Source organism: Callithrix jacchus, chromosome 20 (assembly GCF_049354715.1).
Source record: "Callithrix jacchus isolate 240 chromosome 20, calJac240_pri, whole genome shotgun sequence".
Lineage (NCBI taxonomy): Eukaryota > Metazoa > Chordata > Mammalia > Primates > Cebidae > Callithrix > Callithrix jacchus.
The window spans coordinates 27718835-27743286 of NC_133521.1; the positions used below are offsets into that span (position 1 = coordinate 27718835).

Genomic DNA, 24452 nt, shown 5'->3' on the forward strand with positions numbered 1-24452 from the left:
TCATCTAGTAACAAGGTCTCGAAATACAAAGAGCAAAAATTGGAGAACTATAAAGAAAAGTAGATAAAACCACAATAATCTCTCTCAGTCATTGGTAGCTCAAGTAGACAAAAATTCTGTAAGGACATGGAAAATTTGATCAACATAGCTGTCAAACTTTTCCTAATAGACATATGTTAAACACTCTACCAAACCACCCCAGAATATGTATATTTTCAAATTCATATGGAATATTTATGCAAGTTGACCATATTCTGGATCTTGAAGCACATCACAACATATTTGAAGGTATTCAATTTTTTTTTTTTTTAAATTTTTTATTGGATTATAGGTTTTGGGGTACATGAGCAGAGCATGCAAGACAGTTGCGTAGGTACACACACGGCAGTGTGCTTTGCTTTTCTTCTCCCCTTCACCCACAATTGGCATTTCTCCCCAGGCTATCCCTCCCCACCTCCCCCTCCCACTGGCCCTCCCCTTTTCCCCCCAGTAGACCCCAGTGTTTAGTACTCCCCTTTCTGTGTCCATGTGTTCTCATTTTTCATCACCCACCTATGAGTGAGAATATGCGGTGTTTCATTTTCTGTTCTTGTGTCAGTTTGCTGAGGATGATGTTTTCCAGATTCATCCATGTCCCTACAAACGACACGAACTCATCATTTCTGATTGCTGCATAATATTCCATGGTGTATATGTGCCACATTTTTCCAATCCAGTCTATTATCAATGGGCATTTGGGTTGATTCCAGGTCTTTGCTATTGTAAACAGTGCTGCAATGAACATTCGTGTACATGTGTCCTTATAGTAGAACGATTTATAATCTTTTGGATATATACCCAGTAATGGGATTGCTGGGTCAAATGGAATTTCTATTTCTAAGGCCTTGAGGAATCGCCACACTGTCTTCCACAATGGTTGAACTAATTTACACTCCCACCAACAGTGTAAAAGTGTTCCTTTTTCTCCACATCCTCTCCAGCATCTGTTGTCTCCAGATTTTTAAATGATCGCCATTCTAACTGGCATGAGATGGTATCTCAATGTGGTTTTGATTTGCATCTCTCTGATGACCAGTGACGATGAGCATTTTTTCATATGATTGTTGGCCTCATATATGTCTTCTTTCGTAAAGTATCTGTTCATATCCTTTGCCCACTTTTGAATGGGCTTGTTTGTTTTTTTCCTGTAAATCTGCTTGAGTTGTTTGTAAATTCTGGATATCAGCCCTTTGTCAGATGGGTAGACTGCGAAAATTCTTTCCCATTCTGTTGGTTGCCGATCCACTCTAGCGACTGTTTCTTTTGCCGTGCAGAAGCTGTGGAGTTTCATTAGGTCCCATTTGTCTATTTTGGCTTTTGTTGCCAATGCTCTTGGTGTTTTGTTCATGAAGTCCTTGCCTACTCCTATGTCCTGGATAGTTTTGCCTAGATTTCCTTCTAGGGTTTTTATGGTGCCAGGTCTTATGTTTAAGTCTTTAATCCATCTGGAGTTAATTTTAGTGTAAGGTGTCAGGAAGGGGTCCAGTTTCTGCTTTCTGCACATGGCTAGCCAGTTTTCCCAACACCATTTGTTAAACATGGAATCCTTGCCCCATTGCTTGTTTTTGTCAGGTTTATCAAAGATTGTATAGTTGTATGTATGTTGTGTTGCCTCTGGTGCCTCAGTTTTGTTCCATTGGTCTATATCTCTGTTTTGGTACCAGTACCATGCTGTTTTGATTACTGTAGCCTTGTAGTATAGTTTGAAATCCGGTAGTGTGATGCCCCCCGCTGTGTTCTTTTTGCTTAAAATTGACTTGGCTATGCGGGCTCTCTTTTGGTTCCATATGAAGTTCTTGGTGGTTTTTTCCAAAAATATGGAACGCTTCACGAATTTGCGTGTCATCCTTGCGCAGGGGCCATGCTAATCTTCTCTGTATCGTTCCAATTTTAGTATATGTGCTGCCGAAGCGAGCACAGGTATTCAAATTATATAGTCTACATTCTCTGATCTCAATGTAATCCATAATAAAAAATAACTAAAATTACCTCGTATGAATTTATCAGTGTTTAATAAGAACTATTTTTGGTATTTCAAACAGGATTCACAAAAGGTGTTGCCAAGGTGCTGAAAGGCTTGGACAAACAAAATAGAATATATGGTTATACAAAATTGATGATTTGTTTGCCTTTGGGATGCCATTGTCATGCCTTTGCTGCCATCACTGCCAGAGGCTCAGCCAGAAGCACTGGTAGAGGCCAGGAGAAGGTGGCTTCTTCCTTCCTCTGCCTTCCAGTCTCTTATTAATGCCTCTCACTGGCAGACCCAACAGAAAGAGCTGGAAAGGGAGTCTGGGAAGTGTAATTGCAAGCTCCCAGTGCTGGCATTAGGAAGGACATAGCTGAAGAGCAAATGCAGGATGGCAGACACTGTTCAGCACAATCCACTCCTTTGGCTACTCAACACCCATATATACACTCTTATATTTAAAATACCCACACAACAACAATAAAAATAACAATAAATAGAAGTTATTCTCCTGCCTAACAGTGTGAAAATATCTTTTATACAAAGAAAGATGCACTTGTTTTCTCCCTAAAATGGAAGATATGGGATCCTATTACTAAATTCATCTTTAAATGATGTTATTTTTTCTTCTAATTCAGTAACAATTCCTCCTATTCTGTAACATAAAGACTAAATTGTAAATTTAGCCACTTATCAACATGAAATAAAATGATGGGGAGAGGGAGGTGGATGTGGGCAGGGCAGGGGGAAGGGAGGACAGAATAATATATAAAATAAATAGATACAAGTAAGGGAAATATGCTTGGTGTTATAATGTAATTATAGAAGTCAATAAATGTAAGGTAATTAAATATATAATGTAATTTAGAAATCAACAGCTAAAATGAATCTGGAAAAATTAGAAAAAGCCTATGTTAGGAAATGAAAAACTAACAGTTAAAGATTCAATACATAAATTATAATGAGAATTAGAAAATGCTTAGGACTGATTTATAATGAAAATATTAAATGCCAAATCTGCTAGAAGGCAGTTAAGGCAGAACTTAGAGGGAATTTTATGGCATTAAATGCTATAATAGAAAAGAGGGAAGAATAAAAATTAATGCAACAAACTTCCACCTTAATTAAATGCAAAGAAAGTAGAAGGAAGAGAGTAAGAAGCATAAAAACAAATCAATACAATAGAAATTAAGCTTTTAAAAAAGAGAATCTACAAAGCCAAGTTATTTGAAAAGACTAATATAATTGACAATCCCCTAGTGTTATTGATCAAGAAATAGTAATCATTATCATGATTGAAAACCTTAATTATTGATGTTCTGGATATTACAATGACAGAAGATCATAATGATAAATTTAAAGCTATAACTTAGTGTATTAGTCCATTCTTATGCTGCTATGAAGAAATACCCAAGACTGGGTAATTTATAGAGAAAAGATATTTAATGAACTCATAGTTTTGTCTGCAAGCCTTGGGAAACTTACAATCATAGCAGAGGGCATCTTTTCACAGGGTAGCAGGAGAATGAGTGCAAGCAGGGGAAATGCCAGATGATGCGTATAAAACCATCAGATTTCATGAGACTCACTCACTGTCATGAGAATGGCAGGAGGAAAATGTCCCCATGATCCAAATACCTCCACTGGTCCTGCTGTTGACATGTGGGGATTATGAGGATTACAGTTCAAGGTGAGATTTGAGTGGGGACACAGAGCCAAACCATATCATTTTGAAAGTTGTGAAGAAACAGACAAAATCTTAGAAAAAATACAGTGTACCCAAACTAACTCAAGAACAAATAAAAAAACTGAAGCAGTAACAAAATCATTAAAACAATTACTCCATAGTCAAAAATATTTCCACAAAACCGCTTCAGTCCCAGCAAAATCAACCATTCAAGAAAAAATAATTCACAACTTACTATATTCCAGAGCATACAATAAAAATTAGCATGTCTTTGATACCAAAACCTGAATTAGATAATGGAAGAAAGAATTATAGATCGATATTATAATAAAATATATGCAAAAATCCTGTACAAAATATTAGAAAACCCAACTAAGTAATATATATAAAAGGGTAAAGATTCATAAGCAAACTGTTTTTGTCCCAGGAATATAAGGTTGGTTCCACTTTAGAAAATCAATTGGTATTTACCACATTAGTATATTAAAAGACAAAAATCACTATCACCTTAATAGATACAAAGCATTTAGTAAAACTCACCATACAATTAGGAAATACTCTTAGCAGACTGAGACGAGAAGGGAAATTTCTTAAACTGGTTAAGGGTTTCTAAAAAAAGAAGTCACTTTCCTACTTGCTAGTAAAACTTTGACCTTGTATTTGAGATTAGCGAAAGACAAGAATGTTCCTTCCTGTAGTTACTTTATTCACCCATCTAATTAAGGCCAGGTGTGGTGACTCATGTCTGTAATCCCAGCACTTTAGGAGGGTAGGCAGGTGGATGGATTGAGCTCAGGAGTTTGACACCAGCCTGGGCAATATGGAGGTGGAAACCCATCCTACAAAAAATTAACCAGGTGTGGTGGCACATGCCTGTAGTCCCAGCTGCTTGGGAGGCTGAGGTTGGAGGCTCTTTTGAAGGTTCTTATAAGTACAGCAAAGAAAAGGAATAAAAGGTATGTGGAATAAATGGGAGGAAAGAAAACGGTTACTATTTACAGGTGATGAGATTATATAGAAAACACAAAGGGATTTGCACATAATTTATTAGAATTAATAAGTGAGTTTAGAAATATAGTTAAATCTAAAGTCAATTTACAAAAATCAATTGCATTTCTACCTGCCAGCAACAAACATTTAGAAAATGGGTAAAAAAGGTGCTTGTAATAGCTTCAAATATGAAACACTGAGGGAGAAATGTAACAAAACATATGCAAGACCTTTATGGAAAAAGTGTAAAATTTTATTGAGAGATACAAAAGCAGATCTAACTAAATACAGAGTTAAGTAAGCCCTGCTTCTAGGTCAGAAGACTCAGTATTGTAAAGATGTCGATTCTTCCGTAATTGATTTAGATTCAATGTAATTCTATGTAAAATCCATACAGGGTTTATTTTTCTTTTGTGAAATTTGATAAGCTACTTATAAAGTGTATATGGCAATGCAGGGACAGAAAATAACCCCAGTATGTTTAATGAAAAAGAACAGAGTTCAGGAAGTTGCCTACCAAGATCAAGATTTCAAAGCTGTAGTAGTTGAGATGCTTTGGTGGTGTTATGGGCATAAAGCATCAGGAGAGCAGAGGTAGCCCACATATGAGGGCCTGTGATACATGACAGATGTCATAGTGCAGATTAGTGGAGGGCAGGATAAGTGGTAAATTGTGCTGGGACATTGGAGAATGCATATGAAAATAAATTGGAATTGTACCTTATACTATATGTAGAAATCAATATCAGGTGCATTATAGTCCTTAATGAGTCTTTAAGCTGTAGTTTTTAAACAATAAGACTTTCAGAAAATAACATAGGAAATTATTTTCGTGACCCCGATTTTTTTTTTTTTGAGATAGAGTCTCGCTGTGTCACCAGGTGCCAGGCTGGAGTGCAGTGGCGCGATCTCGGCTCACTGCAACCTCCTCCTCCCGAGTAGCTGGGACTACAGGTGTGCGCCACCATGCCCAGCTAATTTTTATATATTTTTTTAGTAGAGACAGGGTTTCGACATGGTCTCGATCTCTTGACCTTGTGATCCCCCCGCCTCGGCCTCCCAAAGGGCTGGGATTACAGGCATGAGCCACCGCGCCCGGCCTGACCCCAATCTTAAACATGAAACACAAACCCTAAGCATAAAGGAAGAGATTGATGACTTTTCCTATGTACCCCAAACCTCCGCATCATGCAGTGTACCCATGTAACAAATCTGTGCGTGGACCCCCCACCTCCGAATCGAAAATAAAAGTTTAAATTAAAAAATTTTTTAAAATGAAAATGCATCAAAAACTAGCACACAGAGAAAAAGGACACCAGCCACAGACACAAAGATCTATAAACTTGAAGAAGGTATTTGTAATGCAGAATCTGACAAAGGACGTGTATCCAGAAACTTAAGAGAAGCCTTGTATGATGCTGGAGCTGACATTTTACAAACTACATTTCCCAGACTTCTGAACAAGTCGTTTCCAGTTAGTTTCTGCAGATGGGGACCAGATGGGAGGCTCAGGAGCAGGAGATGAAGTATTTCCTTTCTCTTTTCTTCTTCCTGCCACAGTTGGTACCTGCTTCCAGCTTCTTTCAACACATCTAGCCACGACTGCCCTTTGACTGTGATGCAGGGCAGGCAAACCCCAAAATTAGGGCTAACCCTAGGAGGGTTCTTGGCTTCCCCAAGGAAAGAATTCAAGGGCAAGCCAGTGGTGTTAGCAACTTTTATTGAAGCCACAGTGTATACAGCAGCAGCAGCAGAGGTATTGCTCCTTGTGAAACAGGGCTACCCCACAGGCAGTGTGCCCAGAGTAACAGCGCAGGGGCAGTTCTGCAGTCATATTTATACTCACTTTTAATTACATGCAAATTAATGGTGGATTTTGCAGACATTTCTAGAAAAGGTTGGTAACTTCCAGGTCATTGGTTCATTGCTATGGAAAGGGGCAGTAACTTCCGAGTGTGCCTTGTCAATGGTAAATTGACAAGGCACACCTGTGGGCATGTCTATGGAGAGGTGCTTTCGCATCTTCCCTGTTTTAGGTAGTCCTAAATTTGGTCCAGTGTCTGAGCCCACCTCCAGAGTCAAGTCTTATCTTCTACCTGACCTCGGTAAGAGGGTTCCTGTGCTCTGAGCCCTGAGCTTTAAAGGGCCCTCCTCTCAGCCTCTTCTGACTGTGTTCTTACTAATGTGACAAGGTGTCTGCATGACCAAAGGGGTGTGACTACATGGAATGTGTCCTGCCTGCCCTCTGTTGTGGGATGGGTAGCTTTGAACCATGACCATTCCCCGTGCAAAGCACCCTGAGTCCCTCCATTCAAGGGTGGACCATGCTATCATGCCTTAAGGGGTAGCTGTTTGTGTTTAATTGTGTGTGGTGGGGGGTGAACGGAGCTTGGATATATAGTCTTCGATGATAACACCAATGCACTTGAGGCTCCTAAGAGATCAAGATGTTGCCTGGTGAGGAGGGGTGGGGCAGGGGTCTGAGCTTAGAGTACAGCCATCTCCAGGTGCTTCCACGTTCTGGCTAGGCACTTTGTAAGGCTGAGAAGTCTAAACAAATCTACAGCTTCTCATATGAACTGCAGTGAAGATCCAGTTTGTTTTTGAATTTTAAATTCATTGTAAATGAATGCTTTTGTTAAATACAATAAAAATAAACTACAAGAAAAATGAAATTCAAAAAAGTATACAAGCAACATAACATGACTGTCAAATTGGTATACAAATTTCAAAACACCCTCAATTTCTATACTTATTTAGTGTGGACCCATGATGTAATTTGCAGACTTGCAGTGCAAGAATCACATCACTGTAGGATGCATACAGCATGTGTTTATTTATATGAAGACCCAGAGTAGCCAAATGGACCAATGTGCTGTCTGGTATACATACACAGGTGGTAACACAGTAACCAAAACAAGACTTAGGATAGGTGTTATCTTCTGAGGGAGAGTAGGTGATTTGATGGTGAAGGAGACACAGGAGTCTCTAAGTGGCCATGTTCTATTTCTTAATCTTCGTAGAAAGAAGAGTAGTATTTTATTAGTATTTTAACTTTTAAGTATATTTTACACATATGTTTCATATGTAAAAATCAAAATAAAATAAGAAAAAGGAAAGAACCCTCCTCTCGGTAGTTGCCTGAACTGTTTATTCATTTACACAACAGGTTGGTTTTCTTCTAGAGTAAGACAAAAAATTTAAGTTGTGCTTGGATATAGGAAATGTAAATAAAAGAATATTGATGCATGATTTTGACATGAGTGTTCCTGACATGCAGACATAAACTTTTGGCTATTAAAATAACAAAATGAAACAAAGAACTGGATATCAGCCAGTATATTTATAGGGTAGAAACCTCTAATTTAGACAAACATGTCTATCAGTCAGGAAGTATTTATTTGAGTACTTGTTACATGTGTGAGGAAATTTAGGGGTATAGAGGAATATTTAATCTAGTTACTAAGATGGGATCAATATACCAAACAATTAACCTAAGACATTGTATTATTAGTCACTAAATTGTATAGCACAAATAAAAAGTGCTAATAGTAACATCTGAGAATCTCAGATGTGCACAGATATAGTCCGTGTCTTTATTTTAGAACCAATGGTAATCTGAGTGTGGTTTCATAATTAGTTTTTATTATCACATATGGAAAAGATTATGCAAAATGATTTGCTGTTATGCATTTGTATGAATATGTGAATACCAGGTATCTTCAAGATTTAGTAATTTCACAAACACTCCAGCCAACATGCCCATCTTTCACTTTACGATTCTTCGCCTGCCCAGAATATTCCCATGTTTTTCTTTGCCTATTAAGTAGGCACAAAATACTCTCAGAATAGTGACCGTTCTTTCTATATTTGTGTTTTACGTATTTTTCAGTGTGAATGAGATGAGTAAGTATTTTAGTTTAAAACTCTCAGCTGAGCTGTACACAGTATAAGTAATCAAGAGATGAGGAATATCACAACTTCTATGATTTTAATTTCTTCTGGTTAATTACTTCAGTGAGAACATGAAAACAAAATAAGCTGGTAATTGGGAACTGTCTTCATTAAATGAATTAAAGGAAGCATTTAAAGTCATTTTGGGGGTAAATTTTATGTTTAGTAGGTCTTTTCTGTGTTTTAAGATGTTGATTAAATATATTAACATAGCTTACTATTATTTACTACTGATTTCTGTATTATATGTTATAATGTTAATATACATTGCTGATTTGCACACATATATCATCAATTGTTGATGGTTTTTCTTTAAAGCTCTGGAAAGAAGGAAAACCACTTCAAAGTCTTGTAGCCAAATGCGCTACTACTTTAGGTGCACACAGCTGGTAAGGTCCAAGAGCAAAACTGGCTATGTGTATTGCTTGATACAGCTCTACTTTTCATAAATACACTTTGAGAAGCAAAACGTTTAGGTTTTTTTGCTGTGCTTTGATGTATGGCTACAGCCCAAAATAAATGGTATATTTTAGTAAGCTATTGAAAAGTATGACTTTACTATTATGGTGACTCGGTTCTTTGTTATTTGTGGATTTGCTTTGAAATATTTTATCTTTGGAAACATTTGCATAAGCTTGCAATGCAGTAGGAGTTCCATTTACTCTTTTGTTAAATTCTATCTCTTGCCCCTTCTCAATTCTGGTCACCTCACCCTCCCAAGCTCTGTTAATATTGAGAATTATCCAAGAGGAAAGGTGGAAATGAGACAGGAATGGCCTCAGAGGTATGTGTTTATCTTTTGCTTTATTTTATTTGACATTGTTTTGGCCTTAAGCAAAAAAAAGGAAATTTGCTTTTGTGATACACTTGCTTGTATAAAGGAAAAAGAACCTTCTGACTTTTTTTTTTTTTTTTTTTAAAGAAAGACATCTTTAATAATTCTGTTTTAGGATTTCTTCAAGGTAGGACATATACCCTAGATTAAAGGCATTAGTATAGTCAGCAGGAATCTAGCCTCAGTTCAAATTAATGTCTATAAGGGTCGATTCTCCTCCAACACTATTCCTAGGGATGAAATTAACAGCAAGGTGCAACAGCTCACAGATGTCAAAATAATAACCGGCCATTTGAATGTCAAGAGGTGGTTTGGCGCCTTATCTGCTTGGGAATGTTACATGTCCTGAAGGGTTTATAGAAACTTGGATCAGTCTCAGTCTGACTTTGTTTTCTCCCCAGTTGTTCTCGTTTGGAAGTTTAAGCTACAAGTTCTGTTCTGTGTTTAAGTAGGTTATTCCTCTCAGTATACCAAAGTGAGCAGCAATTATGTTAGCAGGGGATAGGTGTGTGGGAATATGGTTTAAGAAAACTCAGCGTGCCCAGAGGTAATGATGTTTAGACAGACTGAAATTCAGTGAGAATGGAGGATTCCTCGACTCATTTCCGAAGGATGTCCTTCCAGTTTTAAGCTCTTTGAGTTATTTGGTTGGGAGGCACTATTCAAATGTACATTTAAATAAACACTTTCCATTCTGTTATGATTCCTGAATTTTTAATTTAGTTAACCCGGCCTGGTTAATTTTTTTTTTATTTTTTGAGATGGAGTTTTGCTCTGTTGCCCAGGCTGGAGTGCAATGGTGCGACCTTGGCTCACTGCAACCTCCCCCTCCTGGGTTCATGCGAATCTCCTGCCTCAGCCTCCTGAGTAGCTGAGATTACAGGTGCCCGCCACCATGCCTGGCTAATTTTTGTATATTTAGTAGGGACAGGGTTTCAACAAGTTGACCAGGCTGGTCTTGAACTCCTGACCTCAGGTGATCCACCTGCCTCAGCTTCCCAAAGTGCAGGGATTACAGGCATGAGCCACCACGTCCGGCTGGTTAATTTTTATTTCCTTCCATAGACTGAGATTTCCTTAATAATCTCCGTGAGGGCAGGACAGTGTCACTTTTGCTGTATTCCTAAAGTACTCAATGATATTTGTGAAATGTAAGATCCAATGAGAATATCCATTTGGCTTAAAGGAAGGCTTGTTCTCCCATTTTCATGTTGTAACCACTTATGAAATAATTATTCCCTTCCTTCTCTTATTCCTCCATTATCTCCAGAAAATAATTCATTGAGGGCTTGTGTTGTGTTTTCACAAATGATACTACCCACCCTCTTGGCTAGATTGTATTCATAATCTCAACAGGGAAGAGTTTCATGTTTGAAGTGATAGGGTTCTCTGCAAGGTGTTTGCCTGTTTGTTTTCAGACAAATACCCTAATCCTCCCTACTCTTCTCTGTATCATGGACCCAACACCTGCAAACCACATTTCTCAGATTCCCGCTAACTGGTTTCTGGCCAGGATTGGCCAATAGCAGGAGAATTGTGGGCAAGAGGAAGGGAAAAGTCAGGGCTTCTGCTTATGAATGAGTGCCTGGCCATGACTGTGTCCCCACCCTGGGGCCAGCTTCCACCGCATGCTCCTTCTGTAGTGGCTCCAGTTTCTGCTAGGAGCTCTGGCTCTTAAGCTCTGATAAAACCTCCTCATCTCTTTGTCTCTCTTGCCCAAGAGATGTTCAATGATCGTGGCTCCTTTTTCTCTTTCCTTTTCTTTTTCCATGTTTTTTTTTTTTTTTTTTGAGACGGAGTCTTGCTTTGTCTCCCAGGTTGGAATGCAGTGGCACCATCTCGGCTCACTGCAACCTCTGCCTCCCAGGTTCAAGTGATTCTCCTGTCTTACCCTCTCAGGTAGCTGAGATTACAGGCACGTGCCACCATACGTGGCTAATTTTGTATTTTTAGTGGAAATGGTGTTTCACTATGTTGGCCAGGTTGTTCTCGAACTCCTGACCTCAAGTGATCCACCTGTCTCAGCCTCCCAAAGTGCTGGGATTATAGGCATGGGCCACCATGCCCAGCCAGTACTTCATTTTTATGGCTGAGTAATATTCCATTGTATGGACATAACACATTTTTCTTATCTAGCCATTCATTAGTTGATGGACATTTGGGTTGTTTCTTTCTTTCTTTTTTTTAATTTTTACTAGGATGAATAATGCTGCTATAAACATTCATGTACAGGTTTTTGTATAGACATATGTTTTCAATTCTCTTGGACATATGTCTAGGGGAAGAATTGCTGGAACCGATGGCAACTCTGCATTTAACTTTTTGAGAAACTGGATAGTGGTTTCTTTCTCTTGCAAATGTCTCCATTGTCTCATTCTTTTCTTTGACCATTTGTTTTTCCAGCCCCTTTATAATTATTTCCCTACATAAAATATCCTGCATTAAAATTCCAGGCATGGACTTCTATTTTCTTCATTGAGCCTTGACTGAGAATTTCCTCTATGTTATTCATGAAAGTGAAGGCTATTTTCTCCAGCCCACTAAAGTTTCCTCTCTTTTGTGTAGAAGACAGTGAAAGAAGTCAAAAGTTATTAGTACTGTCCAGCAACAGAGTATCTGGTTAATTAGATTTTGCAATGTTATTTAGTAATTTGCTGCCATCACTAACCTGGTGACGGTTCCTTTGAACCAGTCTTATTTCCTCAATAGTCCCCAACTTTGAGTGTACTTGATATAGACAGGAGATAGGGAAATACTGGGTAGAAGAGGGCAGTTCCTGGGCAAAAGCCCCACCCTCAAACCTGGATACCCATGGCCCTAAATGAGGACAGGCATTTCTGTTTTTATGCTCAAAAGCTGCCTTTTGGCCCACCACACCCCCTATGCTGTACCTACATAAACCCCAGACCCCAGGCTCCAGAAGCAGCCAAGGAGATGAGGAGACGAGCAGAAGAGCAAAACAGCATGGCAGAGAAAAGAGAAGAGGAGTCTGAATGCTGAGAGGAGTTTGGCTGGGGATGATTAGAGGAGATTGACTGCTGGACAACCAAACTCCAGGGGAAGATCATCTTCCCACTCCATCTCCCTTCTAGCTCCCCATCAATCCTGCTGGGAGTCACCTCCACCACTCAGTAAAATACGTGCATTCATTTTTCAAGTCCATGTGTGACCTGATTCTTCCAGGATGCTGGACAAGAGCTTGAGATACAGAAAGCTGTCATACTGGCCCTGTGCCCTTACAAAAATACAGAGGATCCAGTGAGCTGGTTAACACTTAAACCACAGATGGCAAGGTTAAAAGAGCACACCATAACACATATCCAGTTGGGCTTTGGGAGTCACAGGCTCCCACTCCTAGATGCTGCCGTGAAGCCAGAGCCTAGTGCCCTGGCTCCTGTACCTGCCCATCTGCATGCTCCCCCTTCCATAAGAGGTTTGAGCAGCAGTGGCCAAAGAGATGAGCCATACTCCTATTGTATGTCCTGTGAGGGGGCGTCAGGGAACTCTCCCGTTTCACAGGTATTTGGAAAGTGACTCCAGGAAGGGTATGGGGAAGTGAGACGGGGAGAAAAAAGGCCAGTTAAGGTATGTTAATGAGAAGGTGGCTATTGAGGGCAACTGGGACTCAGGTCTCCTGAGGACCTTGGAGAAACTCCATAGCACATGTCCCAGAGTTGTCCTGCCTGAACAAGGAAGCTGGGCTTTCTCTCTACTGTATTTCACTGGTCATTGGTCAAGGGCTGCTCCCCAATGAATTACTTTTCTAAGGTCTTCAGGTTTGGTGTTGTGGCCAGAGAAAGCTCTTGGACAGAGTCCCAGGCATTTGCAGAAAGAGGCTGTGTGTGTGTGTAGAGGGGGAGAAGAGGGTATGGGTGTGTATGTGTGTACATAAGGGGAGTCTGTAAACTCCTTGAGGATGAAGCCTTGCATTTGTATGTAACTTTTACTTATAAATAATGATTTATAAGTAAATGCATTGATTTTATGTATTTATGAAGGAAACTGCCCAGGAAAAGATGCTTCCTGAATTGTACATAGTAACTATCACTCTATGTTTACCCTGGAACTTTTCTTTTTTTTTTTTTTCTTTGAGACAGAGTCTCACTCTGTTGCCCAGGCTGGAGAGCAGTGGTGCGATCTTGGCTTACTGCAACCTTAGCCTCCTGGGATCAAGCAATTCTCTGCCTCAGCCTCCCGAGTAGCTGGGATTACAGGTAGCTGCCACCACACTCTGCTAATTTTTGTTCTTTTAGTAGAGATGGGGATTTCACCATCTTGGCCAGGCTGGTCTTGAACTCCAACCTCATGATCTACCCACCTCAGCCTCCCAAAGTACTGGGATTACAGGCGTGAGCCACCATGCCGGGCCTACTCTGGAACTTTTCTTCCAGGTATTAGTTGATCTCACAATTATGTGTTTCTAGAAAGTACTGCAAATCCTCAATTTGTAACTAGACCATGAGCTGCACTGTCATCATGCTTTGCTCCTAAAAATACAAAATTTAAATTTTCTAGATGTCTTTAGCTGCAGAGGATAAAACTTAGAAGGGAAAATACCATCTTACTCCCAGACTTTTCACTGGCACAAAGCAGAATGCTTCAGAAGTCCCTGAGTAATTACAGGTGTTTTTAAATTTTTATTGTTTATTTATTTATGAGATGGAGTCTCACTCTATTGCCAAGGCTGAAATGCAGTGGCACAATCTTGGCTCACTGCAACCTCCCCCTCCGGGGTTCAAGCAATTCTCATGCTGCACTCCACCACGCCCAGCTTATTTTTGTATTTTTAGTAGAGATAGGGTTTCATCATGTTGGACAGGCTTGTCTCAAACTCCTGACCTCAGGTGATCTGCCTGCCTCAGACTCCAAAGTGCTGAGATTACAGTTGTTAGCGACCATGCCAGCTGATGGCCCTAATTTAGGCATTCACTTCTTCCACTCTCAGAGACCCACCCTCCCCCTCTGCTTTCCAGCCCCATTTCCTCTGGGTACTCATCCCACCATGGATGTTTTTCAGCCCAGGCACATGGATACCCCAGGCAGAAGCAATCCTGGCCTGGTGCCTGAGGCCAGTTCTGGGATCCGGAGACAAGGTGTTACAGGAAAAGTGTGACAGAGATGTAGCCCCCAATTCTGGTTCATGTTCCCATGATGTCATAGGTGCTAGAAGCTCCACCTAGGTTAGAGTTCTCCACCTACCCTTAAGGAGAAAAAGTCATTTTTCTTCTTTAGGGTAATATAAGCTTCAGCCAAATCTCACCATCCCTCTGAACTCCTGTCTCCCCAGCAGAGAATAGTAGCTATTTTGAAGTTGTTGCGAAAGTTAAATGAGAAAATTCGTATTAGTAGCTTTTCGCAATGCCTAGATATAGTAGTGCTGAGTAAAGGGTAGCAATTATTATTACAGGCTGGACCCTTTAACCCCATTCATCTGTTCAACAATATGGAAAGCCTTTTCTGAAAGAGCTGGTTATTAATCCATCTAAAGAACCTCAGGCAGTTATTAATCCATCTGAGGCCTGGTGTGTGGTGGCTCATGCTCATAATGCCAGTGCTTTGGGAGGCCGAGGCAGGCAGATCACCCAAGGTCAGGAGTTCAAGACCAGCCTGGCTAACATGGTGAAACCTTATCTCTACCTAAAATACAAAAATTAGCCAGGCATGGTGGCATGCATCTGTAGTCCCAGCTACTCAGGAGGCTGAGACAGGGGAATCACTTGAACCCGGGAGGCGAAGTTTGCAGTGAGCCGAGATCATGCCACTGCACTCCTGCCTGGACAACAGAGCAAGCCTCAGCTCAAAAAGAAAAAAAGAACCCATCTGAAGAACTCATCAACAATTGTGAACATTGTGAGGAGACACTAGAATTTTCTAGAAGGTCCTTCCTTGTTAGGATTTTCTCAAATTGTGTCCCAGGGGTGAGTATATAAGGAATCTTTCTTCCATTATTTTTCACATATTACCAAATACTTGAAACCCATAGGTAGAACAGGTTTCTCATGCTTTGATCAGATGGCTTCTGGTGACAAAGATTGTTGTGCTGAAGTGATTATTATTTTAATTAGGAATTTTCACCATGCAACTTTATCAGTGAAGGAGGTTAAATTTCTTTGGCTCATTTTGTTTATGAATACTATAAGTCAAAATTTTCTAAACATTTAAAAATTGAAATTGTATATGTTTAAGGTATAGAGTGTGATATTTTGATATATAAGTGACTGATTACCACAGTCAAGCTAATTAACAGATCCATGTTTTCACACAGTTACTTGTGTGTGTGTGTGTGTGTGTGTTGTGTGTGTGTGTGGTGAGAACGGTTAAGATCTACTGCCTTAGCAAATTTCAAGTATTCAATATGGCATTATTCACTACAGTCTCCATGCTACGGGAGGGACTATAGATTAGATAGTAGACATTAGATTTCTAGATTTCTAGAACTAGGCATTAGAGTTCTATAACATCCATCCTACGCAACTGAAGCTTCGTCTGCTTTGACCTACATCTTGTTTCTGCTTTCCAGCTTCCTTTGGTAACCACCATTTTACTCTCTGCTTCTATGAGTTCAATTTTTTTCTTTTTTTTTGAGACAGAGTCTCATTCTGTTACCCAGGCTGGAGTGCAGTGGCACGATTATGGCTTATTGCAGCTTCAACCTCCTCTGCTCAGTGATCCTCCCACCTTAGCCTCCCGGGTAGCTGGGAGTACAGAGACCCACCAGCACACCAAGCTCATTTTTTTTTTAGAGACAGAATTTTGCCACTTTGCCCAGGCTCTACCCAAACTGCTGGGCTCAATGAATCAACTTACCTCAGCCTCCCAAAGTGCTGGGATTCCGTGCATGAGCCACTGTGCCTGGCCTGAGTTCATCATTTTTAGATTCCATGTATAAGTGAGATTATGCAGAAATACAAAAAGAAAAACAAAATGATTAACCTTTTGTATTTTTTGCATGGATGGAGTTTCACCATGTTGGCCAGGCTGGTCTTGAACTCCTGGCCTCATGTGATCCACCTGCCTCGGCCTCCCAAAGTGCTGGGATTACATGTGTTAGCCACCACACCTGGTCTTTTATTTTATTTTATTTTTATTTTTTGGTACAGATGGGGGCTCACTATGTTGCCAGGCTGATCTTGAACTCCTGGCCTCAAGTGATCCTCCCACCTTGGCCTCCCAAAGTGTTAGGATTACAGGTGTTGGCCACTACACCCAGCCTAAATCTCTTATTATATTAACTGATCATCAATAGATGTAGTCTCATCACTGAGGAATCTATTTTTGGGTATGCATTTTTATTAATAGGTCAGAGTTATTATGCTGTATATTTCATTATTAAAATTCTATTTTCATTAAAAATTTGATAAACATTTTATGGATACCTTAGAGCAAGGGACCTCAACCATGGACTGGCACAAGTCCGTGGCCTGTTAGGAGCCAGACTGCACAGCCAGAGGTGGGTGGTGGGCAAGCGAGCATTACCGCCTGAGCTCTGCCTCCTGTGAGATCAGCAGAGGCGTTAGAGTCTCACAGGAGCACAAACCCTATTATGAACTGTGTATGTGAGAGGTCTAGGTTGCATGCTTCTTATGAGCATGTAATGCCTGCTGATGTGCCTGATGATCTGAGGTGAAGTCGTTTATTTTATTATTTATTTATTTTTAAGACATAGTCTCACTCTGTTGCCCAGGCTGGAGTACAATGGCAGGGTCTTGGCTCACTGTGGTCTCTGAGAAGTAGAAAAATTTAATTCTGAAACCATCCTTGTCCCCCTACGGTCTGTGGAAAAATTGTCTTCCATGAAACCAGACCCGAGTGCCAAAAAGGTAAGGGACTGCTTTTTTATAGAATGACAAGCAGTATTTTCTTTTGTAGTGATATGATGCTTAAATGTATATAAGTAAAAAAAAAAAAAAAAAAAAAGAGGGAGAGAGCTGACCTAATAAAAGTTTAAAATACCATGAAGTGGCATAGAAGGATGACATGACAAAAATTGTGAAGTGTGGTATGTGACAGTTGGCTCTTGGGAACACGAGCCTCACTGCCTTCAGACTCAGCACAGCCTCTGTCCTGAGTTGCCTAGTGTCCCCCCAACATTCATCCTGTCCACCTGGCACCTCCAGATGTCACCTTATGTGGCTGCAGATGTCATTAGTTAGGATGAGGTCCTACTGGATTAGGGTGGGTGTTAACACCCTGATTCCCACAATGGATGTCCTTGTAAGAAGTCTGCATGAAGACACACGTAGAGAGACACCATGTAAGAACGCAGAAGAGATCAGAGTGGTGTGGCTGCACTTGAAATAATGCCAAGGACCATCCAGAGCCACCACAAGGCAGGAGAAAGTCAAAACGCATTCTCCCCCACAGCCTTCAGAAGGAGCCCATCTTGCTGACACCTTGATTTTGAATTTATGGCCTCTAGAACTGTTAGGGAATGAGTGTCTATTATTTGGAGCCACCCAGGACATGGTGACTTGTCCCACTTTCTAGAAAGTGAATTCAGCTTCCCTTCTGTATTAATCAGGATTCTCTAAAAGGACAAAACTAATGGAATATATATATATATATATATATATATATATATATATATATATATATATGTGTGTGTGTGTGTATATATATATATGTATATATATATGTGTATATAGGAGTTTATTAAGTATTAACTCACATGATCACAAGGTCCCACAATAGGCCAACTGCAGGCTGAGGAGCAAGGAGAGCCAGTCCGAGTTCCAAAACTGAAGAACTTGGAGTCCGATGTTTGAGGGCAGGAAGTATCGAGCTTTGGGAGAAAGATGTAGGTTGGGAGGCTAGGCCCATCTCTCTTTTCACATTTTTCTGCTGGCTTATATTCTAGCCGGGTTGGCAGCTGATTAGATGATGCCCACCCAGATTAAGGGTGGTTCTACCTTTCCCAGCCCACTGACTCAAACGTTAATCACCATTGGCAACACCCTCACAGACACAGCCAGGATCGATACTTTGTACCCTTCAGTCCAACCAAGTTGACAGTCAGTATTAACCATCACACCTTCCAAGACCTGCTCATCGTCATCCTCACTCTTAACATTTCCTGAAGACGCATGGTGCTTCCAGGCTTCTGTTCTTGTTCTTCTCACCCCCAGCTTCGTCTGATTTCATGTCAGGTCTTCCTTTCCTACAGGGTTTGATGTAGCTTGTTGTTCAGAGTCAGTTCCTATATTAACCCATGGTATCGTAGGGTTGGAATTGTTTCATCTTTTTATTCCCACAACTCGGGATATGACTGGAACATAATTGGCTCCTACTAAATATTTAATGAAAGTTTCTCTTAAGTTAATTTTTTAAATTTTTGGTCTCTATATTTAAAAAATCAATCCCATTTCTTTCATTCTCTTTGGAAGATGTGTGTGAAAATAAATGCCGCTTTGAATGTAAAAACAGGTCATAGCGAGATTGAAAGTGAAGTCTTCCTGGCCTGGCTACTAGAAACTGCTATTTAAAATTTGCTTAATTTAGAACTGATTTTATTTTATGAAGACAAATGATAGAGTAAGAGGAATAAACCAGTAAATAACTGTCTTGAAATTGTAGAGAGTGAAAGCCGCGGTGGCTTCATTGAAGGCTATTAAGAGCAAGGTCACAGACAGCAAATCAGAGAAATATTTTCACCTAATTAATTGAGGTGAGTTCATGTTATTAAAGACCTGAAAAGCTTTTATGCCCAGAATTATTCTTCATACCATCTCCTGCCACAGTGTGTGGGAAATGGGTCAGGGAGAAAATTTGTGGGAAGAGGAGAAAAACTTTTTTAATATTCTGTAATTAGTTGAAGGTGATAAGACAGCCAAGTCATTTAAAGACAAAGAATGATTTTACTCTGAGGAAAGAAAGAGAATTACAAAAGGGAAGACCAAGTATTTCACGGACTCCTTCATGTCGATCGAATAATCTTGTGTTTTTGAACCATTTTATGCCATTGTGGCATTGGCTGCTAGTTAGAGTAATTAATTTATTATTCACAAAAGGGAGGAATACCCTGAGTCCAACATGTTCTGAAACCATAAATCAAAACCCAATGCAGTTAGAATTTGAAAGGGCTGACTGTGGTTATGTCTTAAATATCAGTTCTATGTAGGGAGAGAAAAAATATTAGCCAAGTGGCTTTTGGTAATACATTCAGATTTCCTGAAAGTGAGACATAAGTTGTGAGTTGTTTTTCTATGAGCTCTGTCAGAAAAGGTTTTTTAAAAAGCATTCTTTCATCTGTAGTAGGAAAGAATTGCCCTTTACCAGAAACATTCTGGCTGTTTTCACTGGCTGTGTCCCTTCCTGTAGCCTCTAACCAGTGAATCTGGGGTTACCGTGCAAAGAAATTTGTTTTTGTAATTATATCTTCTAGTGCACCTACACCATCAATAACCTGTTAAGAGAGGCAAGACAAGGCTGAGCATGGGTGGTGCCTGTAATCCCAGCACTTTGAGAGGGTGAGAAAGGAGGACAGCTTGAGGCCAGGAGTTTTAGACTAGCCTTGGCAACATAGTGAGACCCTGTCTCTACAAAAAAATTAAAAAAAAAAATAGCCAAGTATGGTGGTGCTTGGAGGCTGAGCTGGGGGGATCACTTAAGCCCAGGAATTTGAGGTTGCAGTGAGCTATGATTATGCCACTGCTCTCCAGTCTGGGCAACAGAGTGAGACACTGTCTCTTAAAAAATAAGAGAGCAGGGGGAGGGGAGAGAAAAAGAAGAAAGATGATTTGATTAGCAGCTTCTGATGGTATTACGCTACAGATAATTACAGTTCATAGTTGGCAGGTTTAGACTGTTTCATGTATCTATTGTCCCGAACTTAATTTTTTTTTTCTTTCTCATGAATCTGTGGATCTGTGGGTTGACTAGACTTAGCTGGGCAGTTTTCCTGTTGACTGAATTTACTCATGTTGCTGCATTTAGGTGGCATCTTGGCTGGGCTGAAAGTTCTAAGAAAACTTCACTCACTGGCTCAGCTTTGGTGCTTCTTCACATGTTGCTTTTCAATGGCTAGACTGGGCCTCCTTACAACATGGAGGCCTCTTACACTGCAGTGGGGTTCAATGGGGAAAGCAGTAGCATCACCCTTCTTAAAGGCTGGGAATGGATCTGGCACGGTGTGGCCAGATCCCGCATTGAAGGGAAGGAAAGTGGACTCTACTTCTGGATAGGCAGAGTGAGATGCATATACAGGGAGAGGAAGAATTGAGGGTGGCTATCTTTGGAGAAGACTTATTACAGCCTCATTATTCACTTGAAATTAGCACCATTTAATATTTTTTAAAAATTTGATGTTTGTGAATACAGCATAACTGTACATATTTATGGGGTTCATGTGATATTTTGATACAAGCATACAATGCGTAATGATCAAATTACATTAACTAGGATATTCATCACCTTAAACATTTATCATTCCCTCGTGTTAGGAAGATTTCAGTTCTACTCTTCTAGTTATTTTGAAATATGTAATAAATTATTGTTCACTGTAGTCACCCTATTGTGCTATGGAACACTGGATCTAATTTCTTCTATCTAATTGTGTTTTTGTACCCCTTAACCAACCCATTTATAGTTCCTCCTTCCCCTCTATCCTTCCCAGCCTCAACCTCTGGTAACCTTTATGTATTCTCTACCTCAATGAGATTACCTTTATAGTGTCCACATATGAATGAGAACATGTGATTTTTACTTTCTTTTTATTGTCTTTCTTCCTTTCCTCCTTCCTTCCTTCCTTCTTTTTCTTTCTCTCATTCTTTCTCTTTCCTCCTCCTCCTCCATCCTCCTCCCCCCCTCCTCCTCCTCTTCCTCCTCCTCCTCCTTCTCTCTCTCTCTCGTTCTGTCTCTTTCTTTTTTTTGACAGAGTTTTGCTCTGTCACCTAGGCTGAAGTGCAGTGATGTGATTTCGGCTCATTGAAACCTCCACCTCCCAAATTCAAGCGATTCTTGTGCCACAGCCTCCTGAGTAGCTGGAACTAAAGTCGTGTACCACTACACCCAGCTAATTTTCATATTTTTAATAGAGATGAGGTTTCACCATGGTGGCCAGGCTGGTCTCGAATTCCTGACTTTAGGTGATCCACCGCCTCAGCCTCCCAAAGTGCCGGAGTTACAGGTGTGAGCCACCATGCCTGGCCTTGTCTTTCTGTTTCTGGCCTATTTCACTCAACACAATGTCCTCCAGTTCCATCAATGTTGTTGCAAAAGACAGAATTTCATTCTTTTAAAATAGCTAAATAATATTCTATTTGTCTATGTACCACATTTTCTTTATCCATTCATTTGTTGATGCATATTTAGATTGATTCTATATCTTGGCTATTGTGAATAGAAGTACCATTTAATTTCATAAATTACATTTTCTCATGTATCTTCAGTTCTTCTTATAAAAACAATTTTATATTCACTTTCTAGTTCCAGCCATCATTTTCTTGTCCTTTGGGAAAGGTTTCCTAATTATTCTTAATAATTTGTACTATTTCGTCAGGACTACCATGTGCTCAGAACTGAGGTTAGTTCTTTATGTTTGTGAGCAAGTCCTTTCGACAACTGAGTGAGGAAGATAGCTTCATTTTCTTGATTTAAATAACTTGGGCTTTGAGCAAGCTAGAAACTTGCTCAAATTCTTACAGCTTATAATTGGCAGAGCCAGCATTGGAAACTGGACTTTAATGTTGTTGTTGTTTCTTTCTTTTTTTGGAGACAGAGTCTGGCTCTGTCTCCCATGCTGGAGTGCAGTGGCCTGATCTTGGCTCACTGCAACCTCTGCCTCCCAGGTTCAGGTAGCTGGGATTACAGGTGCATGCCACCACACCCAGCTAATTTTTGTTTGTATTTTCAGTAGAGACGGAGTTTCACTGTGTTGGCCTGGCTGGTCTTGAACTCCTGTCCTCAAGTGATCCACCTGCCTTGACCTCCCACAGTGCTGGGATTATAGGCAGGATCCATCCTGCCTGGCCTGTTTTTTTTTTTTTTTTTTCGTTTTTTGTTTTGTTTTGTTTTTTTGCACTGAAACATGATAGGTTTTTTTTTAAGGTCTGCTATGAAGTTTCTTTATTTTTTTTATTTTTTATTTTTGTGGGTCCATAGTAGGTGGATATATTTATAGTACACATGAAATATTTTGATAAGGGTATACAATATAGAATAATTACTTCTACATTGTATAGGGTAAATGGGGTATCCATTACCTCAAGCATTTATCCTTTCTTTGTGTTGTAAACATTCTAATTATATTTTTTAGTCATTTTTAAATGAATAACAAATTATCGTTGACTATAGTCAACCACTTGTGCTATCAAATACTAGATCTTTTTCATTTTACCTAACTGTATTTTTATATCCATTAAGCATCCCCCTATGAAGTTTCTATTTCAAACTGTTGTCAAATTCATCTGTACAAGATTTGTTACATTCTCTGAATTTTGCTTACAGTATTTCCCTGAAATAGTTAGTCTTGTTCTCAGCATGCAGAAAGGGACAAGGTATATGAGATGTCTCCATTAATGGAAACTGCTTCTAAGCTTTGTGATTTATTACTTCTCTAAAAACAAAAACATTTTTCAGGACTTCTGCAGTTCTACAGTCCTCTTCCATTCCCCCCACCCAAATGAACCTTACCTTTCCATGTTCAAATACTGCCCACTTGAGTGGTATGGAAGGCATTTCCATATTCTTGGGTCTTAATGGGTTTTTTGTCCTATATTAGTATATCTTAATTACATTTTAACTGCTGAAGTTTTAGACTGTGGCTGTCCAGATGACAGAGAATTTTTCAGTGAGTTAAACAAATATAAGATTGACTTTTACTATTTTGAGCATTAGATTCTTGTCGGGTTCTCTTGTGAGTTTTATAGTCTGTTAAACCCTTGGCTACATTCCTTTAGGCTCTCAGTACTTTCTGAGCCTTTCTATATTTCACTTTGATGTTAATATTTTATATTTCTGGTCATGTATTTACTGTTCACTACCACTAAAATTAGTTAAATTGCTCAGTCTCAGGCTTGGATTTTTAGTATAACTCTTCAGTTCCCTGAAACCTGTTTCTCTTGTAGAAATGACAAATATATGCAGTAATTGGTTAGAGTTGGGTGTTTGTTTAAATACTATTATAATTTTCTTTTGTTTCCCAGAGAGGACAAATAGAGGTATAACTAAAAAAGATCATAAAAACATCGTAAGGAAGTTAACTTCCATCTTTTTATACCATGAGTACAAAAGTTGGGCAGTTACGATGACACTGTTCTGTCGTTTCAATGCCAGGGTGAAGAGTTTTGGTCAAGGTTGAAATTGGTACTGCATCTTAGACCTAATATACTGGATGAGCCTCCCAAATGTAATCCTAGTTACCATCATTGTTTTAGAAGAAATTTTTTATTCCAAGAAATACAGTGCAGACTAGAGCTACAAGTTTCAATATGTTGTGCTTTCATTTTCACTCAATTCCAAATAAAGTGTAATTTCTGTTTGATTTCTTCCTTTACCCATGGATTATATTCAAGTATATAATTTAATTTTCAAGCATTTGAGGATTTTCTAGAAATCTTTCTATTATTGATTTCTAATTTAATTTAGAAATCTTTCTATTATTTATTTCTAATTTAATCCTTTACCCATGGATTATATTCAAGTGTATAATTTAATTTTCAAACATTTGAGGATTTTCTAGAAATCTTTGTATTATTGATTTCTAATTTAATTCCAGTGTGGCCAGAGAAGCATTTGTGTGTCTTGAATGCTTTTTTAATTTATTAGGACTTCTTTTATGATCCCTAATATGGTCTATCTTATGTATTCCATAGGCATGTGAAGCAGATGTATATTCTACTGTCATTGGGTGGAGTATTCTATAAGTGTCAGTTAAATAAAGTTGGTTAATAGTATTTTTCATATGTTTTATGTCTTTACTAATTTTCTGTCTACTTATTCTATCAATTATTTAAATGAGTGAAAATGTTAGGGTATAATTG

The 24452-nt window shown here is 39.4% G+C and overlaps 1 protein-coding gene and 1 non-coding gene across 33 annotated transcripts in view; one reads left to right on the forward strand and one right to left on the reverse strand.

Moving 5' to 3' along the window:
• Positions 1 to 24452, forward strand: part of ZFHX3 (zinc finger homeobox 3) — a 1555416-nt gene that overhangs the window by 162145 nt on the left and 1368819 nt on the right. The window lies entirely within an intron of this gene.
• On the reverse strand, positions 1851 to 1957 carry LOC118149834 (U6 spliceosomal RNA). Its single transcript, XR_004737544.1, has one exon. It is a non-coding gene; the product is annotated as a U6 spliceosomal RNA (small nuclear RNA).